Source organism: Protopterus annectens, chromosome 9.part0 (assembly GCF_019279795.1).
Source record: "Protopterus annectens isolate FY-2018-M chromosome 9.part0, PAN1.0, whole genome shotgun sequence".
Classification (NCBI taxonomy): Eukaryota; Metazoa; Chordata; order Ceratodontiformes; family Protopteridae; genus Protopterus; species Protopterus annectens.
In genome coordinates, this window is record NC_056743.1 from 524844409 (window position 1) to 524858492 (window position 14084).

Consider the following 14084-nt stretch of genomic DNA (forward strand, 5'->3'; position numbering starts at 1 on the left):
ACTGTAATACCTAGAGTTACAGAATCCATTCATGATACCAAAGGAATGTATAGATTTTTAGTAATTATTATTTTTTTTAATTTATTTAACATTTGTTTACCAGGAATGTCTGACTGGGATAGAGCTCATTTTCAGAAGAGGCCCGTGGAGAAATGCTCCAGATGCAGGTCTTTGGAATGTAAGAGGAAACCCATGCAAATACAGAGAAAACATGCTCTGCACAGAAGGCACCCAGGCCAAGAACTGAACCAGAGAACCTCTTGCTGGGAGGTGAAAATGCTAATGGCTGCACCACTATTCTAGCTATTTTTTTACTGGAACCCTGAGATAGGTGGAAGAGTGGCTAAAGATCACTTGAAATTATTACAAAATCAATGGAAGAGTAGTTTAATTTTAGCAGGGGATTTTAACTGCATATCTAGTTGTTGTTGTCTTTTGGCTTTTCCCGGTTAGGGGTCGCCACAGCGGAACTCCGGTCCGCTAATGACTGGCAGTAGATTTTCATGGTGCCGAGTTGCCAGCTTGATGCCCAACCTTCAACGAAGGCACGCCCATTCACGCATGTCTTTTGGAATGCCACTTGACCTGCGGGGAGGGCATGCATACTCCACACAGAAGGCATTCCCCGCACACTAGTTGAGAATCGAACAGGAGAACCTCTTGCTGTGAGGCAACATTGCTACCGCTGCACCACCATGTAATGTTTTAACTGCATATCTAGTATAGAAGATAAAAGTGAACATAAGAAAGCTAAAATTCTAGCATCAGATAAACACTAAACAGATTAATTAATAATAATAATAATTAGTAGCTTGTATAGTAAAAGCAGAAGATAAATCATTGTTCTTTACCCATTATTCTTATGCACATGTGACACAAACTAGAATTGATAGGACTTATGCCTCTACAGATTTACTTATAGGTCCCCAAGTGTTTACTAGGCTAATGACCACAAGGACCTTTTTAAGCCTAGCCATGCATCCCAAATTTCTGACAAGTTTTGATACCCTTAATAAATGTAAGCAGGAGTTTGGGAGATGCAGCATCTATACAAGCAGGGGTGTGGAAGATGAACCATTTACAGGTTGCCTGTGTCCATTAGAGACATAAGTGCCAAACATGGGATAAGTTTCCTGTTCCCCTTCTAATTGTCACTGCCAATGGTCATTTTTCATTCTATCTTTCCTAAATATGACAGCCTGATTTGGCTCAGTGGAGTACTTTTACCTGTCTGCCACTGACACAGCTACAATTAATAGTAATATAATGAAGTACAGTATTACCCCATTTCCATTTTTGTCAGTTCCAAGAGTTTATGATGACACACTTAGCACCATGTGCAGCTAGTATTTAAGGGTGCCAACATGAAAAAGCATTAGCCTCCTGCCTTATAGGTCATATAACACAACACTCAAACACACAGAGTAATCTACTGCTGCAGTACTCATATACGACAGAGACCCCACAATGCTGCCCAAATATGGAAGATTACAAGATTAGAAAACTACTATTGTGTTACATTCTGCAAATCCAAAATTTCCATGAAAGACAGGGGCTAAAGCAATTCTGTAAAAACTATTCCCAACAGCTATGAACTAAAAGTATAAAATGTATTTGTAGTTCGCCTTACTCATTCTTTTAGGTAGTGCTGTCTGCTTTCTTGTTGAATCAGCCTTCAAATTACTTCACTGTTTTGAAACCCAACCCCAGAAATAGCAAGCTCACTCAAACATTAACATAAAAATTTAGAAATGAAGAAAATACTATGACCAGGGTGTGGTTGGATGGCAAGCTGCAAGCAGCAGAGCTCTATCAAAAAAGTAAGTAGGCGGGATTTTTTCTAGGGAAGTGAAGCTTTTAAGCATAACTTGTAAAATGATGACTATATAAAATAAAGGCTCCAAATTACCAGCCATACACAGCACGTTGCAGAAGTTCAGTTAAGTAGTAAATGTATATATAATAAAATGTCACACTTTCTAACAACTTAACAGTAAAATAGTAAGCATTTCTCTCTCCTGCAGGGACTAGGACTAAACCAGAAAGGAAAGGCACATACACAAAGAGATAAGTATAGGATATAAAAGAAATATATATGAATATATGAAATGAATAAGTGATTTTATACCATTTCACTAATGTTGTGCCATGTATATAGAGATAAATGTATAAAATAATAGTTTGCAGTTGGATAATATTTTGATTTACTTGAATTTTGAGTAATATATATTATTTATAAAGTTAGCATTGTTGTGGGAAAGATAATAGGAGAGAAAATAAGTTACATTACCGTCTGTGTATGATTCCACATTATTTAGAAGGAAGAAAACAAAAACTTGCCTGAAATGTGAAGTTATGTATAACCATTTGTCTCTGGGCTTCTTTTTTTCTTTAATAGTCCATTTATTTTTGAAGCTTGTATTTTCAAGTTCATTGAAGAATCCATGGGTTCAGGTTGACTTAAAAGGTTCTTTTTTGGACAAATATGGATGATTCTTTGACAGAGTCAAAAGTTTTCTATCTTCTGGCAGGGATAATCTTATTCTAGCTGGGAATATGAGTTGTGCTTTGATTCCTTCCTTTTTTAATGATTTTATTAGAGGGACACTTGCTCTTCTTTTGGACATTACAAGGGGTGAAAAGTCGTTGTCAAACCTGATAATTTGGTCACCAGTTTTTAATGAAGCAAGTGAACAGACAGTTCTTAAAACAAGGTCTTTGTCTAGAGTGGAGATAAATCTTACAATAATAGATCTTGGATGGCTGTTTTTACTGGATACAAAAGTTGTAGTTAAAGACCTGTGTGTCCTTTCTATCTCGAAGGATAGTGCTTCAAGTAGGGTTAGGATTTTAGGAATCAAAGTAGTCAGGAAATTAATCATATTGTCCCCCTCCATCTGCTCCGGGATGCCATAGATTGTTATGTTGTTTCTCCTGGTTCTATTCTCAGTGTCATCTATCTTTTCAATGAGTCTGTTTTTTTCTTGAAGAAGAAAGTCTGTTTTTCTTTCTGTTAACCTATAGTCTGTATCTGTTACAGAATCTTCCAAAGGAGCAATCTGTAATCTTCATTTTTTCCTGACAGGTTTTTTTAATATAATTTCACCAACAGAGACCTGAAACTACTAAAATCAGATTCTGGAAGTCGTAAGCTATGAGTTGATGCAAGTTTAAGCTAAAATTTTCATATTTTTCCTGTCAAACTTTTGAATAGAAGAGACATTGAAACCACCTTCACAAAGGAAGATGAACAGCTCCAAATTTTCTCAGGAAGAAACTCCAGTGAAAAAAGAAATACATACAAGCCTTACTACAGTTCAAGACTTTGTGGTTAAAATAGACAAATTAAACTTAAAAGTGGACAATATAAAAGAAAATACAACCAAACAAATAACCTTATCAAATTAAGTCCTTAAACAAAAACTGCCCAGATTGCTGCTTTGGAAGATTCTGTAACAGATATAGACTACTAGTTAGTGAATTATTTTAAAACTATTCCTTGTCCTTTATCTGATCATACTGCACACATATTAATATATTAATGGATATGGAAATTTCAGATTTAATAAATTCCAGTATGTATGATGAAATTCAAATAATTTAAGAGTTACCTTAAGGAGTAAATTGAGATTTTTTTTTAATCTTTGAATGATGGTCAGGCGAGTGAGGTCATATTATGGATTCCTTAAAATCCATATTAAAGATAGAATGGAAAGGTGATTATTAATAAAATGAAAGAGCAGGATAAAGTATTGTTAGAAATGCAAGATGAAATACATGAAGTGTGGTATGAAGAAACAAAGCAGATAATACTGAAGTCATTAAAACATTAATGACAAAATATCAAACAATTTCAATGCATAAAGTGGAGACAGCTTTAGAAAAATAAAATTACACTGTTGTGCAATGACTTCAAAACATCTTCATAGATCAGCTAAGGGAAGGACGTTAAGCAAAATGGCACAAATCAATAATATGCAAAATCCTCATACTAATAAGATAACATCATATGGAGGAAATGCTTAATATTTTAAAAATCCAAGAGGATCTTAATAAAGATGAAAATAATCCTGTTGATTACAAAATTAAGTATTTAAAGAAAAAAATGTTACTAATAAACAATGGCCAGCAAATAAACTCTCCCCTACTGTGCCATCTTTCATCCTACCATGGCTCAATAATATGTCAACATCTCTCCAGCTCTCTAACCACATACTCATAATTCCTGTTTACTCTCTCTTCATAGATAGCACCAAACCTATTTAATATTGTCCCTCACTTATAGTCCAAATAGAGACTAATTAAACTCACTTCAATTCAAACCAAAACAAAATTAAATGCAAGAATTCTCTCCAGTTCCAGGAGATATACATCCGAATCCTGCCCCCACCTATCACAATGAGCACAAAGATCAATCTCTCCCACATACTTCTCTAACCCAACAGCAGCCAATCCCCAACTCTGGTGATCTAATTTTTGCTGCAATAAGTGTTAGCATACAAAATAAAATTGATGAAATATATGCCTGGATTACCCAACATAAGGCTCTCTGACTAAAACTTGGCTTAAACCCAACATAAACAACTTGGAAGTAATACCTCTTGGCTATATCATCATCAGTGATGACTGAATAGAGAGGAAGGCTGGTGGTATTGCTTTAATATTTCTTAACACCTACCACATCTCTCCTTATAGCAAACCAACAGCAAACTTGTTAGTAGAGCTTCTTATTGTTTTCCTCAAAATAAACAACAGATATGTATTGTCCTTTACATCCCTCCTGGTGACAATACAGCAATACTGGAATATATCCTATACTGGATATCCATATTTCCACAAGAAAATATACTACTAGGTGATGCGAATGTCAGTTGGTTGGACACAAGTTCAAACTTGTCTACATCTAGCATGAACTTTTATGGTTTCACACAACTAATTAATATACCCACACCTTATAGCAAGTCATCAAATTCCCTAAAAGACTGGATCCTAGTATCAGACCCAAGAAAATACACTACCACAGGTAAAATGTTGGATTCTCTCGGTGATCATCTCCCTATCTATATGGCCAGACATCTGGAAACATGAAAACCGGATATAGTAATCCAAGAAAAGAAGACAAAAGTAGCATTGATCATTGAAATCACCACGCCCAGTGACTACAGTGTCCTGAATACAGAGAGACACAAGGTTATAAAATATCAGGATGTACAAGCAGAAATGAGAGCAATGTGGAAGGATATCCAGATAGTTCCAATAGTAGTAGGAGCAAAGGGTCTTATAAAAGAGAGTCTACCATCATAGGCTTCTCGTATCTCTGTGGCTAAACAGTGATTTTATCATTACTCAATAATTATATTTAGATAGGTTACCAACATATGTAACTCCATATAAGCTGCAGAAGGAGTCATTGCTGGGCAAGTTGTGGGTGCTGCAAAGAGCACTTTTGGCTGATATCAAAGAGTGAAACAATACTAATTTCATGAACTTTAATCATATTTTGACTTAGGAATGGGGTCCATTTCTGTTGTGGTATTAGAAATCCAAAAGATTTGGTGAAATTAAAAAGGGCCATACATCTCACATATCCATTTAAACAGCATATTTATAAAACAGCACACAACCTTTCCATGTTTAACACAGAAATGTCCATTACTACAGTATCATCTATACCTGGAACTTCTTAAAAATCCTTCCCTTAGGTAATGCTGTAAATCAATTCAATACAACTTTTTTAAATATCCTAAATAACCTTGCACCTCCTAGAAGAAAGAGACTAAAATAATGCAATTTGTTTATCTAAAAAAAACTAGAATGCTAATTCAGGCTAGATAAAAAGCATGGAGAGAGTGGTAAAATATAAAACACTTCAATATCTTGAAAACTTCAGAATGCTTCACAATCGTACTAAAAAGCAAATAAATAGAATAATACTAAACACAACCCTAAAAAATATTGGATACCCATTAAAGAAATCTTACGCCCGGTCAAAAATTCAACCCAAACCCATCTCCCAATAACTCACCACTCAAAACTGTAATACAGTTCAACTCTTATTTTAGAGAGAGTATAGCATTTCAAACCAAGGATTCCTCACCATCTAATCCCATCCCTGCCAAACAGCCACATCACAGCCACTTCTTCAAACCTGTGTCGACATCATATATAAAACTACTCAAACTTAAACTGTACTCTTCTTCAGCTGATGACCTTCCAAGCAAGTACCTGAAAACAGCAGCTAATAGCATTGCTTATCCTGTCTCAACCCTTATAAAAAGGTCAATCTAGGAATCCCATGGTGCATCTCTCTGGAAAAGTCACATATCCTTCTGCACAAAAGAGGAAATTCAAAAGACAATAACTTTAGAGCTACAGAAATCATATCTCCACTTGCCAAAATACTAGAAAAATGTATTCAAAAACAATAGCTAGATTATCTCCAGTGGTTCAAAATCTATGGGTCCAATAAGTATCAGTCAGTAAAATGACACTTCATGCTCTCTTCCTACCTCCCTGTCACCACCAGAGGACCACAAAGCTCTATCCTTGGTCCCCTCTAACACTTTCACCAACACCCTGTATACATCCACACAATAGGTCACCCTAATATAATACACAGATGAGTCCACTCTCATTTGCACATCTAACAAAATGTTATACCTCCAAAAAATTACTCAGGAATCGAACAGCCATTGAAACATGGTTTTGTAACTCAACTCATGCTCAACCTAAAAAGACCAAACTACTACCCCCTCAACAAATCCCCGTCTCATGAAAAAACAAAATTTAAAGTCATCTCTCTTGATAATACAACCATTAAAGTCACTTCTCATGGTAAATTATTAGGAGTGATAGCAGATGATAAACTTACATTCAACATGCATATACAAAATTGAATAAGAAAAACTCATCAAAAACTACGGTGCTTTACACAGAGTCAAACACTTTCTCACTGACACAAAATACAGATGCCACTACTTATCTCCTCCCCACACTTCTTTATGGTGTTCCCATAATAACCTCTAGGCTTCACAAAAACTAAAACTTCAACAATGCTATAACAAAGTTGCTAAATTTGCAGCACATACCCTTTCCAGAAACCACCACTGTATAGCACTAAAAATCCATAATTGGTTAGAAGCGCCACATCAACTAACAAATACACAACTTCTTACTACCTGTAAAATTATACAGCATCCATCTGCCTGTCCAGCACTGAAAAAACATTCTACACAACAGTGTGCCCAGTCTGTCATTGTGATCCGGTGACCAAAAATGCCTGTCTGTCTAAAAACCATTCAGATCTGCTTTGCATTTTCTGTACTCCTACAAGGTTACTAAGGCCTGGAACTCCATGCTTGTATTGATCATTCCCATCATTCAAAACCCACCTGAAACACTTCCTAACTAAAATCTGTCTCTGTTCTTGCTCAAAACTAGAATAAACTATATCTCTAAATGTGAACAAGTACCGTTTCATGCCTTATACCTCCTTACTCTCCCCCCTTCTTCACTTACTTCCTCATTTCTATCAAATTCTCTTCCCTGACTTTCTCTCTAAATATACCATGTCTGTTTTTCCGTTGCAATTCTTGTTTGTATTAGACTAACTTACCTTTAATTTCTCTAAAAGGTGTTTAAAATGTCTCAAAATATTAAATGACTGTTATATAACTTGTACTGATTCTTAACCAATGTTTTCCTATTATGTCTAATTTGTTGTAATTATTTAAACTGCAGATGTCTGTTTTATTTCTTGAAGATTATTACAAAGTATTTTAAGAACAATAATTTTATAATTTGCAGCTTTTCTTCCCAGGCCTCCTCTGAAAATGGGCTCTTACCCAGTTGGACTTTCCCAAAATCAAATGTCAATAAATAAACAAACACCCCATTCAGGAATATTCTTTGCCTAATTCCTTTTTAATGGTAAGAGAGAATTCAGTTGCTCCTTGACCTGGAAATAGGATAAAATGAGTGCTAGAAAACGAAAGGATAAAATTCACTAGGTATGCATTCCTCTTTTCGAGGTTAATTTAGTTGAATGGTTTGTGCACTCATATACATCATTAAAATGGAAGATAAAGGGGTTCAAACAGTGAACTGCAAGACAACTTGCTAACTAGTCAAGGTCTTAACAAAGCCATACCGCTGGACTGTTCTAGTTTATTTTAAAGCAGGAAAAGTAATTTGTAGCTTGATGTGCCTGAAGTATGTTTAACAATACTCTCTGTGTTCTAGGGATCAAGTTAGAAACACAAAACCTTTCTTGAAACAGCTTGCCAAGTCAGCAAACAATACTAAAATATACGAGTTCTTTTGTTTTCCACACAATACCTCTGCCTAGCTGGAGCTCCATGTTCTTGCAATGAGAACAGCTCAATGCAACCAGAACCCTACAAGGTCAATTAATTCTAACATAGGCTGAAACTTAAAAGATGAAGCACAACACAATGAAAGATGATGACTGGCAAAAATCATTAGTAACATCTCTTAACAATCCATATGGTTTTATTGATCACATTAAATAGATCATGTTTCTTTCTTCTTTTCGCTGGATTTTCTGGATCAATACAGCAAGTGCATTGAGAGTGTAGCAACACATTTAAAACCTTATAAAAGGTTATTTAGTTGCTAACAGTGCAACAGTTTCAGCAAGGCTGCCAAAAGGTTACAGCAGTTTGGGCGTCATAAATTACAGATGACAGGGAAAAAGTAAGTGTGGTTTTCTTTATTGTCTGCATGATGGATAGCCCATGAACAAGGCAGAAAATACATCATATCACCTTTAATGGGTACACATTTCTGCAGCTATAACTCACGATTTTAAAATAGAAAATTGTGAAATATGGTGTCGTATATTCTAGCTCTGACATATTTATGAGTCCTTTCCTTCGTATAAATACAGTGATTGCTATTTCAAAGCACCATGTCAGGTAGGAGCTGAGTGCAAACAGCTGGTGCCATTGAAAAATGATAGCTGGAGTTGGATGTCTTTTCAAAAACTCTTTCTTGCAGCAGTAAATTTACAATGTTTGTACTAACTGTTATTAAAACCAAATCCATATCTTGGCAACAGTAATCTATTCTACTGCAACAGCTGGAGTGGCAGTCCAAGCTGACAGCTGGAGGTAACTACAAAAAGGTATTAGGGGGATGGGGTCAGAGGCAAGCAAAAGTCACTTTTAAAGACGTAGTGTCCTTTCTGACCCTACTTTCATTAACATCACATCTAGTTAAAAAGGACAGATACCAGCAACGTTAAAGAGGAACTGTTTTGTCTTGCTCATGTTTATTTTCCTTCTGCAGAGTGCTCAGTGCTGCTATATTTAAAGCACTTTGCTGGCAGAATGCTGAGCTTGATGGTCTGACACGAGGAAGTCAAAATGGCTATGACTTTTCTTGAAATATATTTCCTTTGATTATGTGACCACTGTAATTTTGAGGTCTTAAATCATTCCAGTTTAAGAAAGGACAAAGGTCAGCCCTTTTAGCTGAATATGCTCTTTAAAGGAGATGCTTTTAGTATAGCTTTACAAACAGTATTTATAATACTTCTGGAGGCAGAGGGTGAAACTGCTTAACCCAATATGCCAAGCATTAGAAAGGAATACTTTATAGATTAATGCCAAAACACCTCCCTTCTGACTTACTGACAGAGAAGTGTCTATTGTAATATGCATTACGCACAACAAAGTGCACAAATATCTTTCATTATATTTATTACTCTCAGTATGATTGCCATTATTTGGCTATGGTTCGGTTTGATACTGTACTCATGCTTTTGATCTTTAATGCTTATGTGAAAAAGTAGTGATGAGTATATACAAGTCTGATTTATTTTTACATTACCTCTCTACTGGGAGGCAGATTGAGTAAGGATGCACCTTTTCTTCTGGAATGAAAAGGGTAAAATGCACAGGCAACAGCAGTAAATGAAGGACAAATGACCTTAAGTAATTCGATGGAGAACACTAATGTGATACAACATGCAGAAATGTGCTGTATAAAACAAGGCATTATTCATTTACTCCGACAAGCATGTTTATCAAAAGAAATTCCTGTCTCGTATCTTGCATCACCTCCCATACATTCAGCAGACTGGAAATAAAAAAATCTTTGAGTTTTTTTTTTTTTTTAATGATGTCATCTTTAAGCTTAAAATTGTCTTCTCAAAGTTGTTGATGGATTTAAGCTCCACTTTCTCAAAATTAGTAAAATCAATGAAATTATGACATATATACTACTAAACCTAATCAGTAAAACAGTATTATATTTAGTAAGTTACTGGGGGAATTTCCCACACTTTTTCCTCAAAAAGATGCACTTAACCAAAGGAAAAGTTGCTAAACCTCTGATACTTATACTTTGGAAGGCTTTATGTCAATTATACCATAGGCTTGTGCTTGCCATTTATTTCTAAATTCTTGTATGTTTCTAAGATTTAACATGCTCACAAGATATGCTTTGACTAATAAAATAATAGGATTTCATAACTGTCATACAAATAGGTAATGTTTTATAATTTACTGTGGCAGACCATTCCTTAACATTGTGAGTTGCACACACACACACACACACACACACACACACACACACACACACACACACACACACACACACTATAATCTGGTTGTGTTTATACTAGAGTTTTAGACCGCACTTTTTGTATGACATCACAAAACAGAAGGGGGAGAAAATTTGCCCTTACCCTGCCGTTGAGCAATCTCGGAGTTGGTATATATAATTAGCAGGGGAGTGTGGGGATGCAAGAGGGGATTGCTCACCTACAAAAAAAATTAGGATTTATATTTTGTTTTCAATCATTTAAAAATTTTGTCTGAAATGAGCCTTCTTTCTTTGCTTTTATGAGTGTATGATATATATGAGCGTGTGTGTGCGCGCGCATGTAAGTATGGGTGTGTATATTACACACACACACACATATATATATATATATATATATATATATATATTATATGGATCTACATTCTTAGATCAAAATACCATTATTTTGAACAAAGAACGTACGACCTTACTTCCACGAAAGTGCACTTTCGCAAATTCCGGTTCAGCAAACTGTCAATCTAAATAAAACAGATCACTGCAGTGAGGATAAGGGAAAATACCTGTTTCCCCACTGTAGTGCGATCTCAGAGTTAACATATTTAATGCAGTGGGGGGCACAGCAAAAGTAAGGTCGTATTTTCTTTTTTCCAAATAATGATATTTCAATCAAAGAAGGGAGACCCATATATATATATATATATATATATATATATATATATATATATATATATATATATATATATATATATACACACACACTGTATCTTACACACAGGCACATCTATAGCTATATATATCTAATAAATATCTAATCTATACACACACGCGTAGATATACAAGACTAACATACATGAATGCTGACATCATTAAACATCACAATGTCAAGCTGAAAAGCTTAAATTTCAGAAGACTGAAAGCTGAAGAAACAAGCACCATATATTTTTTTTTTGCAGGGGGGTTAGCCCCCTTATACCCCCACACAAAGTGGTAATTATACATACCATTTCTGAGATGGTACAACAGAGGTGGAAAGATCAATACCTCAATCCCCACTGTGCCATGATCTCAAACAATACAAGTTCCATTAACCTGCCTCTTTTGATGTGCCACAATTTCAGCTCCTCAGCTCAATATTGTGGGGTTCAACCATATGAGCATTCATCTAAGAGAAATGGATCATATATATATATATATATATATACACACATACATATATATGTGTGTGTATATACATACATATATATGTGTGTGTGTGTGTGTGTGTGTGTGTGTATATATATATATATATATATATATATATATATATATCTTTATAATTACATTACAGAGGCTCCATTCATGTAGTTGAACACACAATACAACACTCAAAAGAGAGATTTTCCTGAAAAGGTAGAAACGTGATTGAACAGCTCTCTTAGTTGTTGCCATAAATCACAATACAGTGGGGACTGTGTATTTTGCTATTTCCCCACTGTAGTGTGATCTCAGAGCTGGTATATATATAATTAACAGGGGTTATTGGAGAGTAGGGTGGTCTGCCCACATCAGCGTTTTTTTTCATTTTGTTTTTCCCCACTGTTTTGTAGATCAATCTTTTCAGGTTGATCTTGTGTGTGATGGGGTTTTGAGCATTCAACTACATGAATGGAATCCATATTTCACACGTTTATATATTTGGGAGATACTTTAAGGTACTGTGAAGTTGCAACTCACTGACATGACGCATGTACAGTCCGTGAGTTTGAAATCTGACAGTTAATTTCTTTTATATTTTTTAATCTGTTTTTGTTTAGGACTTGTGGAAAGAGCTTTGATATTTATCCACATTTGGATATGACTGGTTATCTACTTCTCTTGGAGCATGAAATTGGTCATCTATTCTTCCTTTAATATGGCTCTCATTATTTATCATTCTAGAGGCATGAAAATTCTCATTTATCTTTTTTTTGGTATGACATGCAGCTGGTGTTGAATCTTTTTGTTGTTGGTATTAGTTTTTCTATAGGCTAACAGCTGAGCTATGGTATGTGCTCTACGTCCACATATTGTTTCACATGTGTACATTAGAGACCCTGCCCTTGTGACACGACTTGTCAGTCCTGTAGTTGTGTGCTATGAAGTGCTGTCCAGTAAAAGTTAAATGCTTATTGATATTTTTAAAATGTCCGGTTTTATTAAATTCAAGTGGGACCATAAGTCATGACATAAGAGTAACACTGTTGGCTGGTCAGCTCTGTTCTGGTATGTAAAAAAGAAAACTTTATCCTATGCTTCAGTTGTCTGTGATGGATATGCACAGCTTTAATAGACTTCTTGAGTATTCCAACAGTTCTTTCCATTAGCCTATTCACAGCATGACAATACAGAATAGATGTTAAGTGCTTGATGCCATTCTGTTTTGCAAAGCTTTTCAACTCCAGTGAATAAACAATTGTCCAGTATAATTAAATACTATATTCTGGCATATGATTTCTTGTGAAGACTGTTAGTAACACTGCATTTATTGAGATATGGTGACTCCTTGCACATGGCCTCTGACCACTTGAATTGTGCATCTATTGCAACCAATAAAACTAAGTCCATGAATAACCCGGAGATTCCAAAATGGTGGACAGTCTAAGCACACAAGCTGTGCTGCTCCTGAATCCTTAACTTTTATCTGAGCTTTTGCTGGGACATCATACAAAGAAACCACCTTAAAAGAGCAATGATTGAGAAAAAAACACAAATGTAAACTAGCTCTTTTACTATTTTTGGCAGAAAAGTCATTTCTATACTTAAACTCTACTTACTGGATATTGAAGCCTGAACCACATGGTGTGGGTACTTCTAGATACTGAGGCCTAAACAAAAAAGGAAACAACAGATTAGAGAAGAACTGTGTAACTTTGAAATTGCAAACAGTTTAATCCTGTAATTTCAAGCAACTATCTTTGCAACTGAAATGGCTAACCAGTTAGACCAAATGGAAATACAAACCACTAAAACCAAATTGTCTGTTATATCTACACCAGAAAAATACACCTCATCTAAAAGGCAAAAAACTATCAAGCCACAACAGGATACCATGAAATCAGCCCTTAGGTCGAAACAAGTCCAGGCTTTAACAACTGATGAGCTTAAGATGGCATTGCAACCTTTGCAAACTGAAATCCAAGGATTTTCACATAAACATTCCTCGTTTGGATCCAATCTGGATCAAATAATGCTCCAACTAGAACAGAATGAAGCAAAAACTATGGACAATGAAATCAAAATACACGAATTAAAACAAAATTTGCAGTCTAACAATACTATCAAAGATTTGCATAAAAAATGCTAGATCTCAAAGCTAGAAGCTGACGTAACAATATTATAGTGAGAGGAATCCCGGAGTCCTTTGAAAATGCTCAACTCACTAAAATAATCAGAGAGGTCTTAAACACACTCCTTGATAACAAAGACCTCCTTAATGAAATAATAGAAAAAGCTCACAGATCACGGAGATGTTTTCAAATAGCTGAAACTCCAAGACA

General features: G+C 35.3%; 1 long non-coding RNA gene across 1 annotated transcript in view; it reads right to left on the reverse strand.

Moving 5' to 3' along the window:
* Positions 1-14084, reverse strand: part of LOC122811321 — a 1024361-nt gene that overhangs the window by 229308 nt on the left and 780969 nt on the right. Inside the window, exon 2 of the long non-coding RNA XR_006366235.1 lies at positions 13362-13412. This is a non-coding gene — a long non-coding RNA (uncharacterized LOC122811321). The remainder of the gene's footprint in view (positions 1-13361; positions 13413-14084) is intronic.